Source organism: Capra hircus, chromosome 26, assembly GCF_001704415.2.
Source record: "Capra hircus breed San Clemente chromosome 26, ASM170441v1, whole genome shotgun sequence".
Taxonomy (NCBI): domain Eukaryota; kingdom Metazoa; phylum Chordata; class Mammalia; order Artiodactyla; family Bovidae; genus Capra; species Capra hircus.
Genome location: NC_030833.1, coordinates 47,725,228 through 47,752,553, shown reverse-complemented (window position 1 = coordinate 47,752,553; position 27,326 = coordinate 47,725,228).

Genomic DNA, 27,326 nt, shown 5'->3' with positions numbered 1-27,326 from the left:
TAATAGTTTGCATCTGCTAATTCCAAACTCTTATTTCAACACTTCCTTATCCTGATCCCCCTTAATAACCACAAGTCTGTTCTTTATGTCTGTGAGCCTGTTCCTGAATTGTAGGTTAGTTCATTTGTGTCGTATTTTACATTCCACATATATGTTATATCATATGATATTTGTCTTTGGATTTAAGTTTAGGATTATATTCTCTATATTCATTTTTAAAGCTGCAAATGGCATTACTTCATTCTTTTTTTATGGTGTTGCATCTTTTGTGTATATTGTTGGGGCTGCTTGTCAAAGTCTTTCCTTTCCCTCAGTAGAAAACTTTCAAAAATATACCACCATCTTTCATCTTGTTTAGGCATTCTTTCCATTTATTCCCATAGTATCCTTCTATAATGCATATTATATATGTGTTTATAATATAATTATTGATCTGCTGCCCTTACCATACTGTGAACTTATGAGTTGAAAGTGTGTTGTTGACATTTGGATAGCCTTGGAGGCTTATTTCATATATACCTTCAAAGGAGAACCTGCTGTGTAGTTGCTATAAAGCTTCCAACTGCTGTGACTCTGGGATCAATATAGCATCTATCTCAAAGCCATTTTCTCCCAGGCTGCTTCTCCTCCATGACCGATTGTAGTGTGTACCAGAGAAAAGCCATGCCTACCTGAACAGGTTCTTCTAATGGGCAGTCTTCATTCTGAGGCTATCAATCTTTCTGAATTTCTTTTTTTTGTCTCTTAGCTGAACTGCATTGCATTTTGATTCTTCCATTTTCCTCCTTTTTCTTTCTTCTTTCACAGATACCAGACCTTTATAAAACATTGAAAACTTTCCCTTCCTTCTGTATCCTTTCTCATTCGTCTTTCCCTAGTGCTTTTCTCCCACAAATGTCTTGCGCTTCTAATTCCACTTTCAATCTGATTCTTAGAGGATCAGGACTGATAATATATGCATCCCAGTGCCTTACACTATTCATAGAACAGTGAAAGTGAAAGTAAAAGTGTTAGTCGTTTAGTCATGTCCAACTCTTTGAGACGGCAATCAAAGAGATTCCATACTGTTTATACTATAGCATTTGTGTGTGTCTGTGGGCACACATGCTCAGTCATGTCGGACTGAGAACTTCATGGACTGTAGCCCGCCAGCTCCTCTAACCATGGAATTTTCCGGGCAAGAATATTGGAGTATGTTGCCATTTCCTTCTCCAGGGGATCTTACTGACCCAGTGATTGAACTCTGGTCTCCAGCATTACAGGCAGATTCTTTACTGTCTGAGCCACCAGGGATGTTCAGAACAATATGGGAGTTCAGTTCATACCATCAATAAGAATAATTAAAGGAATATAAATGGGTAAAACTATTTCTCTTCTGTATCATCTGCAGAAAGTCCAGTCAGAGGAAATATTCTGCTATTCTAAATCACAATGAAGTTGGCACTGATAATCTCAGACGACTGTTTTATCCATGTGCCATATGTGTAAACTAAGCCTCTAATTATACCACGTGCCTTGTGGGTTACAGTCCATAGGATCACGCAGAATCAGATACAACTGAAGCGACTTAGCACTCACATATGCATGCGTATTTATTTATTTATTTTTATATTAATTTACTTTAATTGGAGGCTAATTACTTTACAATATTGTAGTGTTTTTTGCAATACAATGACATGAATCAACTATGCGTGTACATGTGTTTCCCATCCTGAACCCCCCTCCTACCTCCCTCACCATCCCATCCCTCTGCATCATCCCAGTGCACCACCACTGAGCACCTTGTCTCATGCCTCGAACGTGGACTGGTGATCTATTTCCCATATGATAATATAGATGTTTCAGTGTTATTCTCTCAAATCATCCCACCCTCGCCTTCTCCCACAGAGTCCAAAAGTCTGTTCTTTACATCTGTGAATCTTTTGCTTTCTCACATATACGGTCATGGTTACCATCTTTCTAAATTCCCTATATATGCGTTAGTACACTGTATTGGTGTTTATCTTTCTGACTTCGCTCCGTATAATAGGCTCCAGTTTCATCCATCTCATTAGAACTGATTGAAATGCATTCTTTTTAATAGCTGAGTATTATTCCATTGTGTATATGAACCACAGTTTTGTCCATTCATTTGCCAGTAGACACCTAGGTTGCTTCCATGTCCTGGCTATTGTAAACAGTGTTGTGATGAACATTGGGGTACTGCTGTCTCTTTCAGTTCTGGTTTCCTCAGTGTGTATGCTCAGCAGTGGGATTGCTGGGGCGTATAGCAGTTCTATTTTCAGTTTTTTAAGGAATCTCCATACTGTTCTCCATAGTCGCTGTACTAGTTTGCATTCCCAACAAAAGTATAAGTTCAGTTCAGTGAAGTTCAGTTCAGTCGCTCAGTCCTGTCCGACTCTTTGCGACCCCGTGAATTGCAGCATGCCAGTTCTCCCTGTCCATCACCAATACCTGGAGTTCACTCAGACTCGTGTCCATAGAGTTTGTGATGCCATCCAGCCATCTCATCCTCTGTCATCCCCTTCTCCTCCTGCCCCCAATCCCTCCCAGCCTCAGAGTCTTTTCCAATGAGTCAGCTCTTCGCATGAGGTGGCCAAAGTACTGGAGCTTCAGCTTTAGGATCATTTCTTCCAAAGGACACCCAGGACTGATATCCGTCAGAAAGGACTTGTTGGATCTCCTTGTAGTCCAAGGGACTCTCAATAGTCTTCTCCAACACCACAGTTCAAAAGCATCCATTTTTCGGTGCTCAGCTTTCTTCACAGTCCAACTCTCACATCCATACATGACCACAGGAAAAACCATAGCCTTGACTAGGCAGACCTTAGTCGGCAAAGTAATGTCTCTGCTTTTGAATATACTATCTATGTTGGTCATAACTTTTCTTCCAAGGAGTAAGCATCTTTTAATTTCATGGCTGCAGTCACCATCTGCAGTGATTTTGGAGCACCCCAAAATAAAGTCTGACACAGTTTCCACTGTTTCCCCATCTATTTCCCATGAAGTGATGGGTCCGGATGCCATGATCTTCATTTTCTGAATGTTGAGCTTGAAGCCAACTTTTTCCTCTTTCACTTTCATCAAGAGGCTTTTTAGCTCCTCTTCACTTTCTGCCATAAGGGTGGTGTCATCTGCATATCTGAGGTTATTGATATTTCTCCCAGCAAACTTGATTCCAGCTTGTGTTTCTTCCAGTTCAGAGTTTCTCATGATGTACTCTGCATAGAAGTTAAATAAGCAGGGCGACAATATACAGTCTTGATGTACTCCTTTTCCTATTTGGAACCAGTCTGTTGTTCCATGTCCAGTTCTAACTGTTGCTTCCTGACCTGCATACAGATTTCTCAAGAGGCAGATCAGGTGGTCTGGTATTCCCATCTCTTTCAGAATTTTCCACAGTTTATTGTGATCCACACAGTCAAAGGCTTTGGCATAGTCAATAAAGCAGAGATAGATGTTTTTCTGAAACTCTCTTGCTTTTTCCATGATCCAGCGGATGTTGGCAATTTGATCTCTTTTTCCTCTGCCTTTTCTAAAACGAGCTTGAACATCAGGGAGTTCACGTATTGCTGAAGCCTGGCTTGGAGAATTTTGAGCATTACTTTACTAGCATGTGAGATGAGTGCAATTGTGCTATAGTTTGAGCATTCTTTGGCATTGCCTTTCTTTGGAATTGGAATGAAGACTGACCTTTTCCAGTCCTGTGGCCAGTGCTGAGTTTTCCAAATTTGCTGGCATATTGAGTGCAGCACTTTCACAGCATCATCTTTCAGGATTTGAAACAGCTCCACTGGAATTCCATCACCTCCACTAGCTTTGTTCATAGTAATGCTTTTAAGGCCCGCTTGACTTCACATTCCGTGATGTATGACTCTCGATTAGTGATCACATCATAATGATTATCGGGGTCATGAAGATCTTTTTATACAGGTCTTCCGTGTATTCTTGCCACCTCTTCTTAATATCTTCTGCTTGTGTTAGGTCTGTACCATTTCTGTCCTTTATCGAGCCCATCTTTGCAAGAAATGTTCCCTTGGTATCTCGAATTTTCTTAAAGAGATCTCCAGTCTTTCCCATTCTGTTATTTTCCTCTATTTCTTTCCATTGATTGCTGAGGAAGGCTTTCTTATCTCTTCTTGCTGTTCTTTGGAACTCTGCATTCAGATGCTTATATCTTTCCTTTTCTCCTTTGCTTTACACCTCTCTTCTTTTCACAGCTATTTGTAAGGCCTCCCCAGACAGCCATTTTGCTTTTTTGCATTTCTTTCCCATGGGGATGGTCTTTATCCCTGTCTCCTGTATAATGTCATGAACCTCATTCCATAGTTCATCAGGCACTCTATCTATCATATCTAGGCCCTTAAATCTATTTCTCACTTCCGCTGTATAAGGGATTTGATTTAGGTCATACCTGAATGGTCTAGCGGTTTTCCCTATTTTCTTCAATTTGGTAATAAGAAGTTCATGATCTGAGCCCTTTTCCCCACCCCATCTCCAGCATTTATTGTTTGTAGACTTTTGTATAGCAGCCATTCTGACCATTGTGAGATGGTACTTCATGTGGTTTTGATTTGCATTTCTCTGATAATGAGTGATGTTGAGCATCGTTTCATGTGCTTGTTAGGCATCTGTATGTTTTCTTTGGAGAAATAGCTGTCTAGTTTTTTGGTTCATTTTTGATTGGATAGTTTATTTTTCCGGAATTGAGTTGCAGGAGTTGCTTGTATATTTTTGAGATTAGTTCTTTATCAGTTGCTTCATTTGCTATTATTTCATCCCATTCTGAAGGCTGTCTTTTCACCCTGCTTATAGTTTCCTTCGTTGTGCAAAAGCTTTTAAGTTTAATTAGGTCCCATTTGTTTATTTTTGCTTTTATTTCCATTACTCTGGGAGGTGGGTCATAGAGGATCCTGCTATGTTTTATGTCAGAGAGTGTTTTACATATGTTTTCCTCTAGGAGTTTTACCATTTCTGGTCTTATGTTTAGATCTTTAATCCATTTTGAGTTTATTTTTGTGGATGGTGTTAGAAAGTGTTCTATTTTCATTCTTTTTTACAAGTGGTTGACCAGTTTTCCCAGCACGACTTGTTAAAGAGATTGTCTCTTCTTCATTGTATATTCTTCCCTCCTTTGTCAAAGATAAAATGTCCATAGGTGTGTGGATTTATCTCTGGGCTTATTTTATTCCACTGATCTATATTTCTATCTTTGTGCCAGTACCATACTCTCTTGATGACTGTAGCTTTGTAGTATAGTCTGAAGTCAGGAAGGGTGATTCCTCCAGTTCCATTCTTTTTTCTCCAGATTGCTTTGGCTATTTGAGAGTTTTTGTATTTCGGTACAAATTGTGAAATAATTTGTTCTAGTTCTGTGAAAAATACTGTTGGTAGCTTGATAGGGATTGCATTGAATCTATAGATTTTTTGGGTAGTATACTCATTTTGACTATATTGATTCTCTTGATCCATGAACATGTATACTTCTCCATCTATTTGTGTCATCTTTGATTTCTTTCATTGGTGTTTTATAGTTTTCTATATATAGGTCTTTTGTTTCTTTACATAGATTTATTCCTATGTATTTTATTCTTTTCATTGCAATAGTGAATGGAATTGTTATTTTAATTTCTCTTCCTGTTTTCTCATTGTTAGTGATAGGAATGCAAGAGATTTCTGTGTTTTAATTTCATATTCTGCAACTTTACTATATTCATTGATTAGCTGTAGTAATTTTCTGGTGGTGTCCTTAGAGTTTTCTATGTAGAGGATCATGTCATCTGCAAAGAGTGAGAGTTTTACTTCTTCTTTTCCAATTTGGATCCCTTTTATTTCTTTTTCTTCTCTGATTGGTGTGGCTAAAACTTCCAAAACTATGTTGAATAAAGCAGTGAGAGTGGGCACCCTTATCTTGTTCCTGACTTTAGGGGAAATGCTTTCAATTTTTCACCATTGAGGACAATGTTTGCTGTGGGTTTATCATTAATGGCTTTTATTATGTTGAGGTATGTTCCATGTATGCCTGCTTTCTGGAGGATTTTTATTGTAAATGGATGTTGAATTTTGTCAAAGACTTTCTCTGCATCTATTAAGACAATCATATGGTTTTTACCTTTCAATTTGTTAATGTGGCATATCACATTGATTGATTTGTTAATATTGAAGAATCCTTGCATCCCTGGGATGAAGCCCACTTGGTCATGATGTCTGATCTTTTTAATATATTGTTGGATTCTGTTTGCTAGGATCCTTTGTTAAGGATTTTTGCATCTATGTTCATCAGTGATATTGGCCTGTAGTTTTTTTTTATGTGTGTGTGTGACATGTTTGACTGGTTTTGGTATTAGGGTGATGGTGGCCTCATATAATGTATTTGGCAGTTTACCTTCCTCTGCAATTTTCTGGAAGGGTTTGAGCAGGATAGATGGTAGCTTTTATCGAAATTTTTGGTAGAATTCAACTGTGAGTCCACCTTTTCCTGGGCTTTTGTTTGTTGGAAGATTTCTGATTACAGTCTCAATTTCCGTGCTTGTGATGGTTCTGTAAAGATTTTCTATTTTTCCTGGTATACTTTTGGAAAGTTATATTTTTGGAAAGTTATACTTTTCTAAGAGTTTGTCCATTTCTTCCAATTTGTCATCCATTTTATTAGCATATAGTTGCTGATAGTAGTCTCTTATGATCCTTTGTATTTTGTGGTTGTCTGTTGTGATTTCCGCATTTTTATTTTGAATTTTTTTGATTTGATTCTTCTCAGTCTTTTTCCTTTTCTTGATGAGTCTGGTTAATGGTATGTCTATCTTATTTATCTTCTCAATGAACGTGCTTTTAGCTTTTTTGATTTTTGCTATGGTCATTTTTCTTTCTGTTTCATTTATTTCTGCCCTAATTTTTATGGTTTCTTTCTTTCTACTAACTCTGGGGTTCTTCATTTCTTCTTTTTCTAGTAGCTTTAAGTGTAGAGTTAGGTTATTTATTTGATTTTTTTCTTGTTTCTTGTGGTAAGCTTGTATTGCTATGAACCTTCCCCTTAGCACTGCTTTTACCGAGTCCCATAGGTTTTGAGTTGTCGTGTTTTCATTTTCATTCGTTTCTATGCACATTTTGATTTCTTTTTTGATTTCTTCTGTGATTTTTTGGTTATTCAGAGGGTGTTGTTTAGCCTCCATATGTTTGTATTTTTAATAGATTTTTTTTCCCTGTCATTGACATCTAATGTTATCGCATTGTGATCAGAAAAGAGGCTTGAAATGATTTCATTTTGTTTGAATTTATCAAGGCTAGATTTATGGCCCAGGATGTGATCTATTGTGGAGATGATATTCTGTGTGCACTTGAGAAAAAGGTGAAACTCATTGTTTTGTGGTGAAATGTCCTATAGATATCAATTAGGTCTACCTGGTCCATTGCATCATTTAAAGTTTGTGTTTCCTTGCTAATTTTCTGTTTAGTTGATCTATCCATGGGTGTGAGTGGGGTATTAAAGTCTCCCACTATTATTTTGTTGTTGTTAATTTCCCCTTTCATACTTGTTAGCATTTGCCTTATATATTGTGGTGCTTCTACATTGGGTGTATATATATTTATAACTGTTATATCTTCTTCTTGGCTTGATCCTTTGATCATTATGTAGTGTCCTTCTTTGTCTCTTTTCATGGCCTTTATTTCAAATACTATTTTATCTTATATGAATGTTGCTACTCCTGCTTTCTTTTGGTCTCTATTTGTGTGAAATATCTTTTTCCAGCCCTTCACTTTCAGTCTGTATGTGTCCCTTGTTTCGAGGTGGGTCTCTTGTAGACAGCATATATAGGGATCTTATTTTTGTATCCATTCAGCCAGTCTTTGTCTTTTGGTTGGGGAATTCAACCCATTTACATTTAAGGTAATTATTGATAAGTATGATCCTGTTGCCATTTACTTTTTGTTTTGGGTTCGAGTTTATACACCATTTCTGTGTTTCCTGTCTAGAGAAGATCCTTTAGCATTTGTTGAAGAACTGGTTTGGTGGTGCTGAATTCTCTCAGCTTTTGCTTGTCTGTAAAGCTGTTGATTTCTCCTTCATATTTGACTGAGATCCTTGCTGGGTACAGTAATCTGGGTTGTAAAATGTTTCATCACTTTAAATATGTCCTGCCAATCCCTTCTGGCCTGAAGAGTTTCTATTGAAAGATCAGCTGTTATCCTTACGGGAATCCCCTTGGTGTTGTTTGTTGTTTTTCCTTTGCTGCTTTTAGTATTTGTTCTTTGTGTTTGATCTTTGTTAGCTTGATTAATATGTGTTTTGGGGTGCTTCACCTTGAGTTTATCCTGTTTGGGACTCTCTGGGTTTCTTGAACTTGGGTGGCTATTTCTTTCCCCATTTTAGGGATGTTTTCAACTATTATCTCCTCAAGGATTTTCTCAAGGTCTTTCTTTTTGTCTTCTTCTTCTGGGACTCCTATGAATCGAATGTTGGAGTGTTTAACATTGTCTCAGAGGTCTCTGAGGGTTTCCTCATTTCTTTTAATTCTTTTTTCTTTTTTCCTCTCTGCTTCATTTGTTTCCACTATTCTATCTTTCACCTCACTTATCCTATCTTCTGCCTCAGTTATTCTGTTGGTTCTCTCCAGAGTGCTTTTGATCTCAGTTATTGCATTATTCATTATTGATTGACTCTTATTTCTTCTAGGTCCTTGTTAAATATTTCTTGCATCTTCTCAGTTCTTGTCTCCAGACTATTAACTGTAACTCCGTTTTATTTTCAAGATTTTGGATCATTTACTATCATCATTCTGAAATCTTTTTCAGGTAGACTCCCTAATCTCCTCCTCTTTTGTTTGGTTTGGTGGGTATTTATTATGTTCCTTTACCTTCTGAATATTTTTCTGCTTTTTCATCTTGTTTAGATTTCTGTTTGGCATTGCCTTTCTGTATGCTGGAAGTTTGTGGTTCTTCTTTATTGTGGAGGTTCCTGCCTGTGGGTGGGGTTGGACGAGTGGGTTGTCAAGGTTTCCTGGTTAGGGAAGATTTCCACAGTGTTCTGGTGGGTAGAGCTGGATCTTTTCTCTCTGGAGTGCAAAGAAGTGTCCAGCAGTATGTTCTGAGGTGTCTATGTGTTTGGTGTGACTTTTGGCCTCCTGTATTTTAATGCTCAGGGTTATGTTCCTGTGTTGTTGGAGAATTAGCTTGATATGTCTTGCTCTGAAACTTGTTGGCTCTTGGGTGGACCTTGGTTTCAATGTAGATATGGAGACTTTTGGATGAGTTCTTGCTGATTACTGTTCCCTGGAGTCAGGAGTTTTCTGGTTTGCTCAAGTTTTGGATTTAAGCCTCCTGCCTCTGGCTTTCAGTCTTATTTTTACAGTAGCCTCAAGATTTCTCCATCGATACAATACCAATGATAAAACAACTAGGTTAATGGTGAAAACATTCTCCACAGTGAGGGACACCCAGAAAGGTTCACAGAGTTACATGGAGAAGAGAAGAGGGAGGAAGGAGATAGAGGTGACCAGGAGGAGAAGAGAGGGAGTCAAAAGGAGAGGGACAGATCTAGCCAGTAATCAGGACCATAAGTGTTCTCACAGCCTGGAACTCCCAAAGAGATTCACAGAGTTAGGTAGAGAAGAGAAGCGGGAGGCAGGCAATACAGGTGACCTGGGGGAGAAAAAGGAGAGTCAAAAGGGGAGAGAGCAATCAAGCCAGTAATCATACTCCTGCATAAAAATAGGTACTGAAGAGTGGATTCTTAAAGGTTAAAAAAAAAAATTGATAACAAATACCAAAGAGCAAAGATTGAAAATCTAGAGTAGAGGTTAGACTCTCAAAACAATGTTAAAAACAACAAAAAAAATCACAAAAATTATAATAATATATATATATATGAAATTTGTTTCAAAAATAGGGCTTTTCTTTTTTGAAAAGTAATCAGTTCAGTTCAGTCACTCAGTTATGTTTGACTCTTTGCGACCCCATGAATCACAGCACACCAGGCTTCCCTGCCCATCACAAACTCGCGGAGTTCACTCAAACTCATGTCCATCAAGTTGGTGATGCCATACAGCCATCTCATCCTCTATCGTCCCCTTCTCTTCCTTCCCCCATTCCCTCCCAGCATCAGAGTCTTTTCCAATGAGTCAACTCTTCGCATGAGGTGGCCAAAGTATTGGAGTCTCAGCTTTAGCATCAGTCCTTCCAATGAACACTCAGGACTGATCTCCTTTAGAATGGACTGGTTGGATCTCCTTCCAGGCCAAGGGACTTTCAAGAGTCTTCTCCAACACCACAGTTCAAAAGCATCAAGCCTTCTTCACAGTCCAATCCTCACATGCATACATGACCACAGGAAAAACCATAGCCTTGACTAGACGGACCTTTGTTGGCAAAGCAATGTCTCTGCTTTTGAATATGCTGTCTAGGTTGGTCATAACTTTCCTTCCAAGGAGTAAGCATCTTTTAATTTCATGGCTGCAATCACCATCTTCAGTGATTTTAATAGTAGGTTATAAAATGAAAATTAAAGGAGTAATAAAGAACTTAAAAATAAAAAAAATTTTTAAATGATAATAGTAAAATATATCTAGGAACTTCTCTGGAGCTGTTGAGGGCAGTGTGGGGTCAGCTCAGTTTCAGAAGGTTCCTTGTTCCAGCTTATACTTCTTCTCAAGGGCTATAGGATCCTTCCAATAGAATCAATGCTAGCTACAGGGTTTTAATCTGCTGCACCTGTCACTTCCAAAGTGGTTCCATCATCTTTGTTTATTTTGGCTTCCGCTGTTTGCAAGTCTCTTCAGTGTCTGATTTCCACCGTTACACACGGGGGCGAGGTGGTCACTTATTTAAGCTCACTTGTTCAGTTGTGCTGTTGATAGGCAGGAACACTGCAAACAAATACACTGGCGTGTGTGGGCAGTGTTCACAGTGTCTGGGCCACACTGGGTTTACTCCCGCTCACTCACGGAATGTGTGTTTTCTCAGTCTACACTGCTCAGCCTCCAGATTGCTATGCGGGGGAACTGTCTAAAGCAAATCCTGGGTTGCATGCACCTTCCAGGTTTAAGTTGCTCAGATACAGTTTCTCAAGTACTCCACAAAGGCACAGACTCAGCTGGGTCTGCGTTTTGTGCCCTTCCCAGGTCCGTGCAGCTCAGGTGACCAGGTGTTTGGTGAGAGCACTCTCCCTGGTTGGTGCATGCATGCTTATTTAAAATTATTTTGAATTTACAGTTCCCTCTTGCAAACCTCTGTAATGAAGCTAATAAAATGATAAGTAATGTTCTTACGATAGTTTATAATAATTTATGTCTATTTCTAGTTAGACATCACATATTCTTAAAAAGAAAGCTAACTGCACCTTCATTTTTATTTACATAAATATGTAATTATTCACCAAATAGTGACAATAAGAAATGGTATCTGTATAAATAACAATGTATTTTTCACTAACTTGTGTCAGTAAAATTATTACCATTGGCAGACAGAAATACCAAGTTTTGAGAAAATAATGTTTATTGTTTCTTAAGATCAGTTATATACTTTTCTTCCTTCTATGTACATTTCTGTCCTGTGTCAAAACCAGTTTTGATCCTAAATATAATCTAATAAGAAAAATCTCACATGTTCATCATTTTTTTCTTGTGAGGTGAATGGTGTGTTAAATCTGTTATACTTTTACACTAAAAGTTACAAGTGGTCATTCCATATCTTATGAAGATACTTTGCCTGAAAATGTAATGTTCATGGAGTTCTCTCTTTGCATAAGCTTATTTTTTCTTAAATTTAAGAGTTTTTTCAAACTTCAATAGGTTCATTGCATAATTTCTTTTGCTTTCTGGTATAATAAAATATTAAATGTTGAAAGGAAGTTAAAAGAAGGGAGTGAGGGATATTAATAAAAAAATCTTACACAATATTCAGAGTATTTTTAATCCTTTTTGCATTTATTCTGCTTTTTCTGAGAGTTAAACTTAGATCTTAAGAAGTGAATATCTCATTTATTTTTCCACATTAATAAGAATTCTTATCTTCTTCCCAGTTCTCTTTCTGCATGAATGAACTCTAGTGACTTGGAGTGATCCAAATTCAGAGTAAATGCATTGATTAATTTTATGTTGATTTTATGCTGCTTATGTCATTATAGTCTTCTTTAATAATTCGTTTGATTTTATAGACCATTTTGTCCCTCTAATTATTGATCTTTTCTACAATGTCATCCCACTCATGGACCTTTGCTTTAAATTAACATGAATTAAATGAAACTTATTTTGAGAAAAATAAGGTAATGGATATACTGAGTTGTCAACATAGTCACTGTCTGTGGTTTAAAAATTAGGCTTGTATTTCTTATTTGACCATCATATGCTTTATTTTTAATTTTCTTCTCATCTTATTTTATCTACAATATTATTTTCATTTATATTTGCCATTTAGTCTTTGTGGTTTTCAAAATATATATAAAATTAGTTGTGCCATCCTCTTTTGATTAGCATCTATAATTCTTAAGAAAACAATGTCAAATAAATTTGATCAACAAACGAAATAAAAATAAGACTATCCTTTTTGACCAACTCTTATAAAAATGTGAAAAAAAATAGACTGGGGCATATTTAGAGAAATCAAAGTGCCATTTCTTTGAAAACAATAATTTTAATTCTACTTGTCATATGTTTACAGTGTTTTATAGAAATTTTTGGTTTTCCCTCTAAGTTTTGTGATTTCAAGTTTGGTTTAGTCATGTGCTATGAGATACATCTTATATTTAAAGATGATTAAGACCTGATCTTTCCCTACAAGAAAGAGACCTGTACTCTGATTTACTTGTTAAATTTCCATTTCCTTCTCTGCTCCAACAGTTTAGTGTTTGTGTATGTGTGTGTGTGTGTGTGTGTGTGTGTATTGATGACAAAAGATATGCCAGTAAAATTAAAACATCTGCAATACTCTTTTAACACAGTGCATTGAAAAATCTGGGGTTTCCCAGGAGGCTCAGTGATAAAGAATCTGCCAGCCAATTCAGGAGACCAGGGTTTAACCCCTGGGTCAGGAAGATCCCCTGGAGAAAGAAATGGCAACCCACTCCAGAATTGCCTGGGAAATCCCGTAGACAGAAGAGCCTGGTGGGTTACAGTCCATGGGGTGTAAAAATCAGACATGTGTTTACAGTCCATGGGTTTGGGAATTGGGAAATCTTCCTCCTTTTTTTTGTATGGTGAAGACTGAGTGTAAGTTGTAAAAATAGAAGGGATACATTTATTATTATCAAGAAAACCTTTTTAATGATAAAAAAACAAACTTATAAAATGTAATTTTTCTAAACCCAGGAGAGAAGTAATTAATGATCTTTATCCCCTTATTTTACTTTAACATCAAAGAGATTTTGGAGGACAGATTGTTAAAAATGTGAATAGTACAGCTTTTCAGATAACATATCAGCTGTTTTACTGTTTTAACTCATTCACTATCACATAGTTTGTATAAATCTGATTTGTGAAGAAAGCCAGTATATTTCATTGAACATTAAATGGCCTCATGGATTTGTGATATCTCTCAGGTCAGTACAGTTCAGTCGCTCAGTCGTGTATGACTCTTTGTGACCCCACGGACTGTAGCACACCAGGCCTTCCTGTCCATCACCAACTCCTGGAGTTCACTCAAATTCCTGTCCTTTGAGTTGGTGATGCCATCCATCCTCTGCCGTTCCCTTCTCCTTTCACCTTCAATCTTTCCCAGCATCAGGGTCTTTTCAAATGATTCAGCTCTTTGCATCAGGTGGCCAAAGTATTGGAGTTTCAGCTTCAACATCAGTCCTTCCAATGAATATTCAGGTCTGATTTCCTTTAGGATGGATTGGTTGGATCTCCTTGAACTCCAGGGGACTCTCAAGAGTCTTCTCCAACACCACAGTTCAAAAGCATCAGTTCTTTGGTGCTCAGCTTTCTTTAGAGTCCAATTCTCACATCCATACATGACTACTGGAAAAACCATAGCCTTGACTAGATGGACTTTTGCTGGCAAAGTAATGTCTCTGCTTTTTAATACACTACATTGATCATAACTTTTCTTCCAAGAAGTAAGTGTCTTTTAATGTCATGGATACACTCACCATCTGCAGTGATTCTGGAGCCCCCCCAAAATAAAATGTGTCACTGTTTCCGCTGTTATCCCATCTGTTTGCCATGAAGTGATGGGACCAGATGCCATGATCTTCGTTTTCTGAATGTTGAGCTTTAAGCCAACTTTTTCACTCTCCTCTTTCACTTTCATCAAGAGGCTCTTTAGTTCTTCTTTGCTTTCTGCCATAAGGGTGGTGTCATTTCATATCTGAGGTTATTGATATTTCTTCTGGCAATCTTTATTCCAGCTTGTGCTTCATCCCCTCCAGTGTTTCTCATGATGTACTCTGTATGTAAGTTAAATAATCAGGGTGACAATATACAGCCTAGACATATTCCTTTCCCTATTTAGAACCAGTCTGTTGTTTCATGTCCAATTCTAACTGTTGCTTCCTGACCTGCATACAGATTTCTCAAGAGGCAGGTCAGGTGGTCTGGCATTCCCATCTTTTTAAAATTTTCCAAAGTTTGTGGTGAGCCAGGGAGTCAAAAGCTTTGGCATAGTCAATAAAGCAGAAATAGATATTATCCTGGAACTCTCATGATTTTCAATAATCCAATGGATGTTTTGATAATTCAACAGATGGGATATCTCAATGTTATTAGATTAACATGGAAAAAATTCAAAAACTCGCAAAGTGTGTCCTGTTGTTCCATCTCAAATTATTTTATTTGTGACTCATTTATTGTAGCCAAGTAAAGGTAAATTGATCCATTTAGGAAACTAGAGAAGGGAATGGCTATCCACTCCAGTATTCTTGCCTGTAGAATTCCATGGACAGAGAAGCCTAGCGGGCTACAGTTCATGGTGTTGCAAAGAGTTATACATGACTCAGTGACTAACACACACACACACACACACACACACACACACACACACACACAGAGGATACTTAAGATCCTACAATGGAAATTTTTATCTGTTGCTTGGTTAGACAAATAACTTCTTTAACCCTAGCTCTTGAGAGAAGTCATTGTAAATATTAGATGCTCAGTTACATCTGATTCTTTGTGACCCTGTGGACTGTAGTCCGCCAGACTCCTCTGTCCATGGAATTCTCCAGGCAAGAATAATGGAGTGTGTAGCCATTCCCTTCTCCAGGGGACCCTTCCAACCTAAGAACTGAACTCGGATCTCCTGCATTGAAGGCAGATTTTTTAATGTCTGAGCCACCAGGGAAACCCATTGGAAATTAGATCTTGGTATTATGACTTTAAATTCCTTCTAAAAGCCTTTTGTCAGAGAAAATTTTAATTAAAATGAATGAATGAATGTGTGAATGAAAAAAGAATGATTTCACTTTGCTGCTTTAAAGAAAGTTTGCTTTCAACTTGGCTTTATTGAAAAACCTGTTGATGGTGTTTTTAGCAGATTCAGAAATTGTAAGAATTTTGAGTCAAAATAAAGTTATGGACAGTAACTTTAGTAATATATCAAATATTCTTTTTATGTTGAAATACATAAATGAAATGAAAATCTTAGATATAATGCATCAATGTATGCTGTGATTGGAGAGTTGTTGAGTGAAAACCATGTAGGACCTGATCAGATATCTTTGTGATGGCTTAGCTTGGGTAATATATTTTTCATTTCTATTCTATTTTGGAAAATTAATAAGAAGAGGTGGATTACTTTCCTTTCTTCATTAGGGGAAATTTTAATATGATCATAAGACTACTGAGTATAATTAGGTTAAATGACAGAAGAAATCTTCAGGGATAAAGTTTACACTAGAGTCAGTATACCTAGATATTTGATTTTTTTTTCTTTCTTGATTAAAACACCAGGGGTTACTGTAAAGAATGTTTGAAAGTTTATTAGCATAAATGATTTACTACATTTAGATTACTTTTATTTTTTTTTTATTTTTTTTTTTAAATTTTAAAATCTTAAATTCTTACATGCGTTCCCAAACATGAACCCCCCAAAAAAACAAAGTAATGATTATGTATTCTTCTTAGTCTTTAGTTACAAAGTTACCTATTTCTAAACCTTTCACTGCTTATCAATTAATGCATATTTATCAGGTATCTATTTTCTGCAAGTCCCTATGCCAAGTCTGAAATGGGCATACAAAAAAAGTGAATAAATATGATCAATTCCCTTTAATGATTTTTTGGTCCAATAAAATTAGATATTAATATGGTCACAAGAAACGTTTAATAACTCAAGCTTTATCTAACAAGAGCAGCAGCTTCACAGACATCATATTTAGTGCTTTAAATATAATACAAAATTCTGTTGGTGTTAATATAATTAACTGTGTTTATTATATAAGAAAGTTGTTAAGAAGGTAAATCCAGAGTGTTCAGCCCAAGGAAAACAATAATTTTCTTTTATTCTATATTTGCATGAGATGACAGATGTTCACTAAACTTATGGTGGTAATCATTTCATGCTGCAAGTCAAATTATTATGCTATGACCCTTAAACTTATACAGTGCTGTATATAACTTATACCTCAGCATATCTTGAAGGAAAACAAAACTGCATGTGTAAAACCTTTTTAGCTTACTTCTTTGTTTTCTCCATCAGTTTAAACATGACACACCGTTTCATGAGGTGTAATAATCAAATAATTAGGTTCAAATAACATGCTATCTTATTCAGTAGTATTTGGGGAAACATTAGAGTTCTGATATGTTGTGAAATGGTGACTTAAGTTAATCCAGAAATTCTTGCCCTTTTTCTGTTGTTCAATCATAGACCTTTGAACAATACTGTATCATATTTCCTTGGGAAACTTTGGTAGTTGCAGTTTAAATTTTTTTGAGTAGATCTATAATTTGAAAGATCTCTTGCATATTCCTTTATTCTCATTCTAAGCCTATGTCTTCTGAAAGCCCACAGTGAACTGCAACTTAAAGGACATTTTCTCAGATAGCATGGTCATTTGAATTTTATGAAACACAAAATGTAACTGTTTCCTTTTGGTCATTCTCTACTCAACCCTGGGATCTCTCTAGTTATCACTTGTTTCATTCTGTTCTGCAGTATGCTCATCTCTATCTCATTCTGTTGGCTGGATAAGACAGAGGCACTGTATTTTGTGAAGTTTAGGATCTAACATATGCCACTTCTTCCTAACTTTTGATAATCCCACTAAAGTATATTTTTAGAGTTGTAAGTCTGTTCATGAAAATTTTGCCTAAAATTAAAAATGAATACGCATTTATTTTTTAAAAGTAAACTCACAGAAGGTATTCTATCCCAACTCTAAAACTGGCCTTGCATTTGAAGAGTTAAGCTAAATCATGCTCTTAAGCTGCATTAGCAGTCCCTGATCACTTTTTACTGTATGCATGTTTAGAAGCTTAATTACTAATATAAACTCCGCAACTTGACTGCCTGTGTTTAAATCTGAGAACTATTCTTATGTAATGTTGGGTGAGTATTTAACCTCTTAATTCCTCAGTTTCCTGATCTATGTAGTGAGTCTAATGATAGTACCTAATTAATAGAACTGTGGGGCTTCCTTGGTGATTCAGATGGTAAAGAACCCGCCTGCAATGCAGGAGAGCAGGATCTGACCCATGGGTCAGGAAGATGCCCTGGAGAAGGGAATGCAACCCACTCCAATATTCTTGCCTGGAGAATGACATAAAAAGGGGAGTCTGGCTGGCTACAGTCCATGGGGTTTCAGCGTCTGACATGACAGCACACACACATAGAATTGTAAGAATTTTATGTTATCTGTAAAGCATAATCTATAATACCTGGACCATAAATAGAACTTAATTAATGGATGCTCTTATTTGAAACATATGAAAAAAGCATCCAAAGTTATTGGAGATATGGTTTAAAAATTAAACATTAAAATACCATTTGCCATTAAATATTTGAGTTAAGGTATATGGTATGGAAGCTCTGAATATTCTTACTTCAGTTGTTAAGGTAGAATTAATTCTGAAAGTGAAAAGGCAGGTAAAAATGCACTTTGGAAAAAGGAATATTATTCAGTGACCTCTATCCAGAAATATTATTTAATATCAATTTGTATTTAGTGTTTAAAATTGTATGTAATTACAGTGTAAAATTCCAGTTTGTTTGGAGGAATCTTATTAAATCATTTTATTTCTTTATTTAGACACTGACTGAAGATGTGCATGCTTTTGAAAAAATTAGTCAACTTAAAATAAATGATTTTATGATATTAGATTTTAAGATATTGATTTTAAGATATTAGATTTTAAGATATTAGAATACTCTTCAAATATATAGTAAATGTTTAAGAAATGATGATGATGATATCTATGTAAATATCACAATTACTCCCGTTTTAATTGAGACAATGAAACTGATGCCACTCAGTTTTCTAGTTAAGGCAGTGGCAGTGATAAAAGTTTATCTATTATTTAAAAAACAGTTACTGTTTTTTAGGGGTAGTATTTGAAGGAAACATATCAAAGTAAATATAAAGGGAAACGATAGTATGCATATTAAGTCAAGAGAGAGTGGAAGGTGAGAAAGCAGGAAGTAAAGAAGGAAGAGAAGAAGGGAAAACCTTTCTAATCATAATGTGTGAATTCTTCCCCTTAAAAATGTTCCTATGTAGCCTGAAACGGGGAGTTGGATTTAGCTAAATCTCTACTACATAGTGAGTATTTATTTATAGTGAATACTGCTAGTGTATTAGTTTCACCACCAAGTATTCAAACAGATTTGAGAAGCATGTTGTGACTCAAGTGGGAGGTTTTGATTATGGAGTTGAATCCTGAGGTAGAAGGTGAGGTGAAAGTTCCCCCTACTCTTGAGCTGTGCTCTTCTTGATAGGGGAAGATGATCTGATCCTGGATATCAGCTTTTTCTCATGTTCTTTTATGTAATGTTTTATAATTTTGAATTCAATTGTGATAGTTGATTCAATTGTATTATTAGGAGGCCTTTTAGCCTCCAGTTTTCTCAAAAACCACAAAGCTTCAGCATGTGTTTTAAAACTAGAGCTGTAAGTATTCATGTTGGAAGCATGTAAGAATTAAATTTAAAATTAAAAAAAAAAATAAATAAATAAAAAAAAAAAAACTAGAGCTGTATATTTGATAGGTAAAACCTATATAAACACAAATATGTCGTGTCTTCAGGTCAGCTGCAGGGCTCTGATTCACAAGTGTGGAAACTCTGAAGGATGCATTTTAATAAATATCAATTTATGATAGAGTCAGAGAAGTTCCAATAATGATGAAAACATATATTGGATATAAGTGGCAGGTATTCATTAGTGGCTGTCCAATGCTATAAAGATACAGCTATGTACATAGTCCAAGCAAGAACAAAATATGATAGCATACAGTTATGTTAATGATAAATTTATTTTTTTAATGGCCCTTCTCTTATTGTGAAAACATATTATGCATTTCTCTTTCCATCTATTATTTCCTGGGATATATTGGTAGCCTTCTGTTTCCTAGTTTTATCTTTCAGTGTCACTGAAGAATAACAGAGGTATTTGTTTTAACAAAAATTTCTATCTCTGTAATCTAACTTAAAATATTGTACACATTCTGAGTTATCCAAAGGAAAACATCTGAAAGCTTAGGGTCAGATGACAAAAATTGTAAGGTACTCATAGAAAAGAACAGAACAGAAAAGAAGTCTACTTGTATAAAAAATAAAATTGCTGAAAAATAAAGTAGCCGTGTCTTTGAGTGACCAGAATATAACAGGTAGCATGATGTCAACAATTACTCGTGTCTTTAAAAAAAGAATTTGAACTCTGATGATTGGTTCTTGTGGAAAATAAACTGGAATTGTCTTGAAAGAAACTGCAGTTTCAGTAAAGCAAAATACTATGGATAGAAGTTGATACATCTTATATTGGATAAGATGAATTTGGTCTTATCCAAATACACATGGAATTTCTACTACAAAGTTAGAAATCCAAACCTGGAGCTTAACTTGGAAAAAGCATTTAAACACAAATACCTGGAGTTTCCAGTTTAAGATTTCTTTACCATCTCCTCTATCAGGCAAAAGAGGAAAGAAATGACAAGAGGGGTACTTTTTTTCAGGTGCTTGTTGCCTAGCATCCTTGACCACAAGGTGAGTCACGAGTCTCACTGTTTAGGAAAATTCCAGAGAAGAACTGATAGGCAAATGCAATTGATATTTGCAATCTAATTTTTAGGTAGAGTAAATCAAGACCATCTTTAATTTAAAGAAGGCAGTATTTTCAAATATGTATTGAAAAAACCTTTGAGCTACAACAGTATAGATTAAGCATATTAAACCTGTTCAGTAGGATCCTGGAACTGACAAAATTTGAATAATGTGTTGTTTTTCAGTGAATATAGCAGGAATCATTTAAAAGGAAAATGTGCAGAGTATTAATTATATGCTGTAGGAATATAACTGTGTTAGAAAATTAGAGGATAAAAGGCTTCATCAGTTTCATATCCTGATGTTTTAAAGTTTCAAAATGTATTTCTTGACATATACTTATATATGAAATAAATATTTTCATCAGACATCTTAAAAGCCTCAGGAAAGATTGGTGATAGAACTCAATTGAAATATGATATAGCTATTTTAGTGCCAATTCTTTATAAGATGTAGATAAATTCATAGATGTTTACAATTTATTTAACTACATAAGAAGACATAATACATATTGCAAATGGCATCATAGACCATATTAACATTTCAAATATTTGATTGCATTACATTTGGCCTTTTGAAAGCAATGTGTCTGACATGACTTGTGTAGTATGGTTGTTGTTGTTGTTCAACCAGTACTTTTTTCCACCCCGTGAACTGCAGCATGCCAGGCTACCCTGTCCTTCACTATCTCCCTGAGTTTGATCAAACTCATGTCCATTGAGTCACTAATGCCTTACAACCATCACTTCCTGTCACCGCCTTCTCTTCTCCTCAATCTTCTTCAGCATCAGGATCTTTTCTAATGAGTCAGCTCTTCGCATCAGGTGGCCAAAGTATTGGAGTGTCAGCTTCAGTGTCGGTCCTTCCAATACATATTTAGGATTGATTTCCCTTAGGATTGACTGGTTTGATCTCCTTGCTGTCCAAGGGACCCTCAAGAGTCTAATCTAGCCCTGCAGTTTGAAAGCATCGATTCTTCACTGCTCAGCATTGTTTATGGTCCAAGTCGCACATCCATACATGACTACTGGAAAAGCCATAGCTTCAATTATACGGATCTTTGCTGGCAAAGTAATATCTCTGCTTTTTAATATGCTAATTTTGTCATAGCTTTTCTTCCAAGGAACAAACATTTTTAATTTGGTGGCTACAATCACTATCTACAGTGATTTTGGGGCCCAATAGAATGAAATATGTCACTGTTTCCAAAACTTTTTCCCTATCTATTTACCATAAAGTGATGGAACCAGATGCCATCATCTTAGTTTTTGAATGCTTCAGTTTTAAGACAAATTTTTCATTCTCCTCTTTCACCCTCATCAAGAAGCTCTCTAGTTCCTCTTCACTTTCTGTCACTAGAGTGATATCATTTCCATATCTGAGTTTGTTGATATTTCTCCTGGCTAGTGTGATTCCAACTTGTGCTTCATCCAACCTGGCATTGCACATGATGTAAGCAGGGTGACAATATATAGCCTTGGCATATTCCTTTCCCATTTTGAACCATTGTTGTTCAAGGTCCAGTTCTGAATGTTGCTCCTTGACCTGCATACAGGTTTCTCATGTGGCTGGTAAGGTAGTCTGTTATTCTCATCTCTTTAAGAATTTTTCACAGTCAAGACTTTAGCATAGTCAACGAAGCAGATGTCTTTTGAAATTCCGTTGCTTATTCTATGATCCAGCAGAAGTTGATATTTGGATATCTGGTTCCTCTACCTTTTCTAAATTCAGCTTGTAACATCTGGAAATTCTCAGTTCACATATTGTTGAAGCCTAGCTTGAAGGATTTTGAACATTACCTTGCTAGCATGTGAAATGAGTATAGTTGTGTCTAGTTTGAACATTCTTTGACATTGCCCTCCTTTGGGATTAGAATAAAAATTGTCCTTTTCCAGTCCTGTGGCCACTGCTGAGTTTTTTATATTTGCTGGCAATAATAAGTGCAACACTTTAATATCATCATCCTTTAGGATTTGAAATAGGTCAGCTGGAATTCCATCACATCCACTAACTTTGTTGGTAGTAATGCTTCCTAAGGCCAACTTGGCTTGATATTCCAGGATGTCTGGCTCTAGGTGAGTGACTGCACCATCGGGCTTATCCAGGTCATTAAGACCATATTTGTGAAGTTCCATGTATTCTTTCCACCTCTTCTTAATCTCTTCTACTTCAGTAGCTCCTTACCTTTTCTGTCCTTTACTGTACCCATGTTTCATGAAATATTCCCTTTGTATCTCTAACTTTCTTGAAGAGTTCTCTAGTCTTTCCCATTCTATTGTTTTTCTCAATTTCTTCACATTGTTCACTTAAGAAGGCTTTCTTTATTTTTCTTCTTCTTTTTTTTAATATAAATTTATTTTAATTGGAGGTTAATTGCTTTACAATATTGTATTGGTTTTGCCATACATCAACATGTATCAACCACAGGTATACACGTGTTCCCCATCCTGAACCCCTCCCCCCCATACCATCTCTCTGGGTAGTCCCAGTGCACCAGCCCCAAGCATCCAGTATCATGCATTGAACCTGGACTGGTGACTCGTTTCATATATGATATTATACATGTTTCATGCCATTCTCTCAACTCATCCCACCCTCTCCCTCTCCCACAGAGTCCAAAACACTGTTCTATACATCTGTGTCTCTTTTGCTGTCTCACATACAGGGTTATCATTACCATCTTTCTAAATTCCATATATATGTGTTAGTATACTGTATTGGTGTTTTCTTTCTGGCTTACTTCAGTCTGTATAATAGGCTCCAGTTTCATCCACCTCATTCAAACTGATTCAAATGTATTCTTTTTAATGGCTGAGTAATACTCCATTTTGTATATGTACCACGGCTTTCTTATCCATTTGTCTGCTGATGGACATCTAGGTCGCTTCCATGTCCTGGCTCTTATAAACAGTGCTGCGATGAACATTGGGGTACATGTGTCTCTTTCAATTCTGGCTTCCTTGGTGTGTATGCCCAGCAGTGGGATTGCTGGGTGATAAGGCAGTTCTATTTCCAGTTTTTGAAGGAATTGCCACACTGTTCTCCATAGTGGCTGTACTAGTTTGCATTCCCACCAACAGTGTAAGAGAGTTCCCTTTTCTCCACACCCTCTCCAGCATTTATTGCTTGTAGACTTTTGGATCGCAGCCATTCTGACTGGCGTGAAATGGTACCTCATTGTGGTTTTGATTTGCATTTCTCCGATAATGAGTGATATTGAGCATCTTTTCATGTGTTTGTTAGCCATTTGTATGTCTTCTTTGGAGAAATGTCTGTTTAGTTCTTAGGAATATATCTACCTAAAGAAACTAAAGACCTATATATAGAAAACTATAAAACACTGGTGAAAGAAATCAAAGAGGACACTAACAGATGGAGAAATAAACCATGTTCATGAATCGGAAGAATCAATATAATGAAAATGAGTATACTACCCAAAGCAATTTATAGATTCAATGCAATCCTTATCAAGCTACCAACAGTATTTTTCACAGAGCTAGAACAAATAGTTTCACAATTTGTATGGAAATACAAAAAACCTCAAATAGCCAAAGCAATCTTGAGAAAGAAGAATGGAACTGAAAGAATCAACCTGCTTGACTTCAGGCTCTACTACAAAGCCACAGTTGTCAAGACAGTATGGTATGGGCACAAAGCCAGAAATATAGATCAATGGAACAAAATAGAAAGCCTAGAGATAAATGCACGCACCTATGGACACCTTATCTTTGACAAAGGAGGCAAGAATATACAATGGAGTAAAGACAATCTCTTTAACAAGTGGTGCTGAGAAAACTGGTCAACCACTTGTAAAAGAATGAAACTAGAACACTTTCTAACACCACACACAAAAAATAAACTCAAAATGGATTAAAGATCTAAACGTAAGACCAGAAACTATAAAACTCCTAGAAGAGAACTTAGGCAAAACACTCACCGACATACATCACAGCAGGATCCTCTATGACCCCCCTCCCAGAATATTTTAAATAAAAGCAAAAATAAACAAATGGGATCTAATTAAACTTAAAAGCTTTTGCACAACAAAGGAAACTATAAGCAAGGTGAAAAGACAGCCTTCAGAATGGGAGAAAATAATAGCAAATGAAGCAACTGACAAACAACTAATTTCAAAAATATACAAGCAACTCCTACAGCTCAATTCCAGAAAAATAAATGACCCAATCAAAAAATGGGCCAAAGAACTAAATAGATATTTCTCAAAGAAGGCTTTCTTATCTCTCTCCACTATTCCTTGGAGTTGGGTATATCTTTCCTTTCTCCTTTACCTTTCACTTCTCTTCTTTTCTCAGCTATTGGTAGGTGTAGTATGGTAAACTTTAACTTTACTATTTTTAATGTAACAGTTCATAACATTTGGATCTGTTTCTGAATAGATTAGGAGTAGAGGTTAATTTGATGTGTCATGTCCAGAAAGAGTGTTCATGTTTTGGAAATAAGACAAAAAATAGTGCAATATATTCTTTTATTCTCAGAGTACATTTTAATAGCCCTCCTTGAATATTATTCAATTCTCTTCAATAATTTATCTGCTTTCACTTTGCTTTCTTCTAATTATGTCCTGGACACTATGAAGTTAAATTTAACTTGTAGCTGTCTCTCTGGTAGGAAAGTTTGTCCCAACTGTTATGGTTTTATTACTCTATAGGGCATTATCTGGTTCTGTACTAGTCTAGGAATCTTATTAACATTTTTATAAATCCACATAAGTACCAGTTCCTTAATTGTTCTTAGAACTGTCTTTACCACCTATTTGTCTTTTCATTAATGATATAAATATTCCATGTGTGTTTTCTACATGTATATGAAAATCATCATTTTAGTTTTTGAGAATCCACTTCAATATAGTTTACTGGGTTTGTGACTGAGAAAGAAGATTTTTAGGAATTTATTAATTAATGCCCTAAGAAACTATAAAGAAATGTAAAGTTTCCAAAATGATGGTTAGTTCCATTTTCTTGAAGCATCATGATCCATCATGAGAGGGCAAGTCTAGTAATAGCAGGGAGACTAAAAACTAGAATTCTGATGAACAGAACAACTGTAGTGATTGATCTAATGGATGGGCTTTGTAAACAAGGATGTTTACCTGCTGGCACAGCTGTAGAAAGCCAGATGTACAGGCTTATCTCATTTTATTGCTCTTTGCCTTATTGCACTTTGCAGATATTGTGCTTTTTGCAAATTGAAGGTGTGTGGTAACACTGTGTCCAGCAAGTCTATTGGTGACAGTTTTCCAACAGTATTTACTCACTTTGTGTCTGTGTCACATTTTGGTAATTCTCAAAATATTTCGAACTTTTTCATTATTATTATATTTGTTATGATCTATGATCAGAGATCTTTGATGTTGCTGTTGTAATTGTTTTGAGGTGTTATATAAGATGGTGAACTTAACTGACAAATATTTTTGTGTTCTGACTGCTCCATCCACTGCCTCCCAGTCTCTCCCTCTCTCTTTGGATTTCCCTATTCCTGAGACAAAACTATGTTGAAAATAGACCATATAATAGCCCTACAATGGCCTCTGAATGTTCAACTGGAGAACAATAGTACTTCTCTTGTGCATGCTCAGTCACTTCAGTTGTGTCCAACTCTTTAGGACATGTTGGATTCTAGCCTGCTAGCTCCTCTGTCCATGGGATTCTCCAGGCAAGAATACTGGAGTATTCATGCTCTCCTCCAGGGAACCTTCCCAACCCAGACCCATGGCTCTTATATCTCCTGCATTGGCAGGTGGATTTTTTTTTCACCACTAGCACCACCTGGGCAGCCTCTCTCACTTTAAATCAAAGCTAGAAATGATTAAGCTTGTAAAACATGTCAAAAGCTTAGATAGACCAAAAGCTAGTCCTCCTGTAACACTTAGATGAGCTGTTAACACAAAGGAAAAGTTTTTGAAAAACATTAAAAGTGTTACTCCTGTGAACACACGAATGATCAGAAAGCAAAACAGCTTTATGGCTGATGTTCTCACTTTCTCATTTTAGTGGTCTGGATAGAAGATCAAGCTATCCACAATATTACCTTCATCACAGTCCAACTGTCACATCCATACATGACCACAGAAAAACCATAACCTTGACTAGATGGACCTTAGTCAGCAAAGTAATGTCTCTGCTTTTGAATATACTATCTAGGTGGGTCTTAACTTTTCTTTCAAGGAGTAAGCGTCTTTTAATTTCATGGCTGTATTCACCATCTGCAGTGATTTTGGAGCCCAAAAAAATAAAGTCTGACACTGTTTCCACTGTTTCCCCATCTATTTCCCACGAAGTGATGTTACCGGATGCCATGATCTTCATTTCCTGAATGTTGAGCTTTAGGCCAACTTTTTCGCTCTCCTCTTCCACTTTCATCATGAGGCTTTTTAGCTCCTCTTCACTTTCTGTCATAAGGGTGGTGTCATCTGCATATCTGAGGTTATTGATATTTCTCCCGGCAACCTTGATTCCAGCTTGTGTTTCTTCCAGCCCAGCGTTTCTCATGATGTACTCTGCATAGAAGTTAAATGAGCAGGGTGACACTATACAGCCTTGACATACTCCTTTTCCTATTCGGAACGTGTCTGTTGTTCCATGTTCAGTTCTAACTCTTGCTTCCTGACCTGCATTCAGATTTCTCAAGAGGCAGGTTAGGTGGTCTGGTATTCCCATCTCTAAGAACTGATGCTTTTGGACTGTGGTGTTGGAGAAGACTCTTGAGAGTCCCTTGGACTGCAAGGAGATCCAACCAGTCCATTCTGAAGGAGATCAACCCTGGGATTTCTTTGGAAGGAATGATGCTAAAGCTGAAATTCCAGTACTTTGACCACCTCATGCGAAGAGTTGACTCATTGGAAAAGACTCTGATGCTGGGAGGGATTGGGGGCAGGAGAAGGGGACGACAGAGGATGAGATGGCTGGATGGCATCACTCACTCGATGGACGTGAGTCTGAGTGAACTCTGGGAGATGGTGATGGACAGGGAGGCCTGGCGTGCTGCGATTCATAGGGTCGCAAAGAGTCGGACACGACTGAGCGACTGAACTGAACTGAACAGTATTACCTGAAGCCAAAGTCTAATCCAGAGCAAGGCCTTAACACTCATAGAAATGCTATGAGGACTTAGAGAGGTGA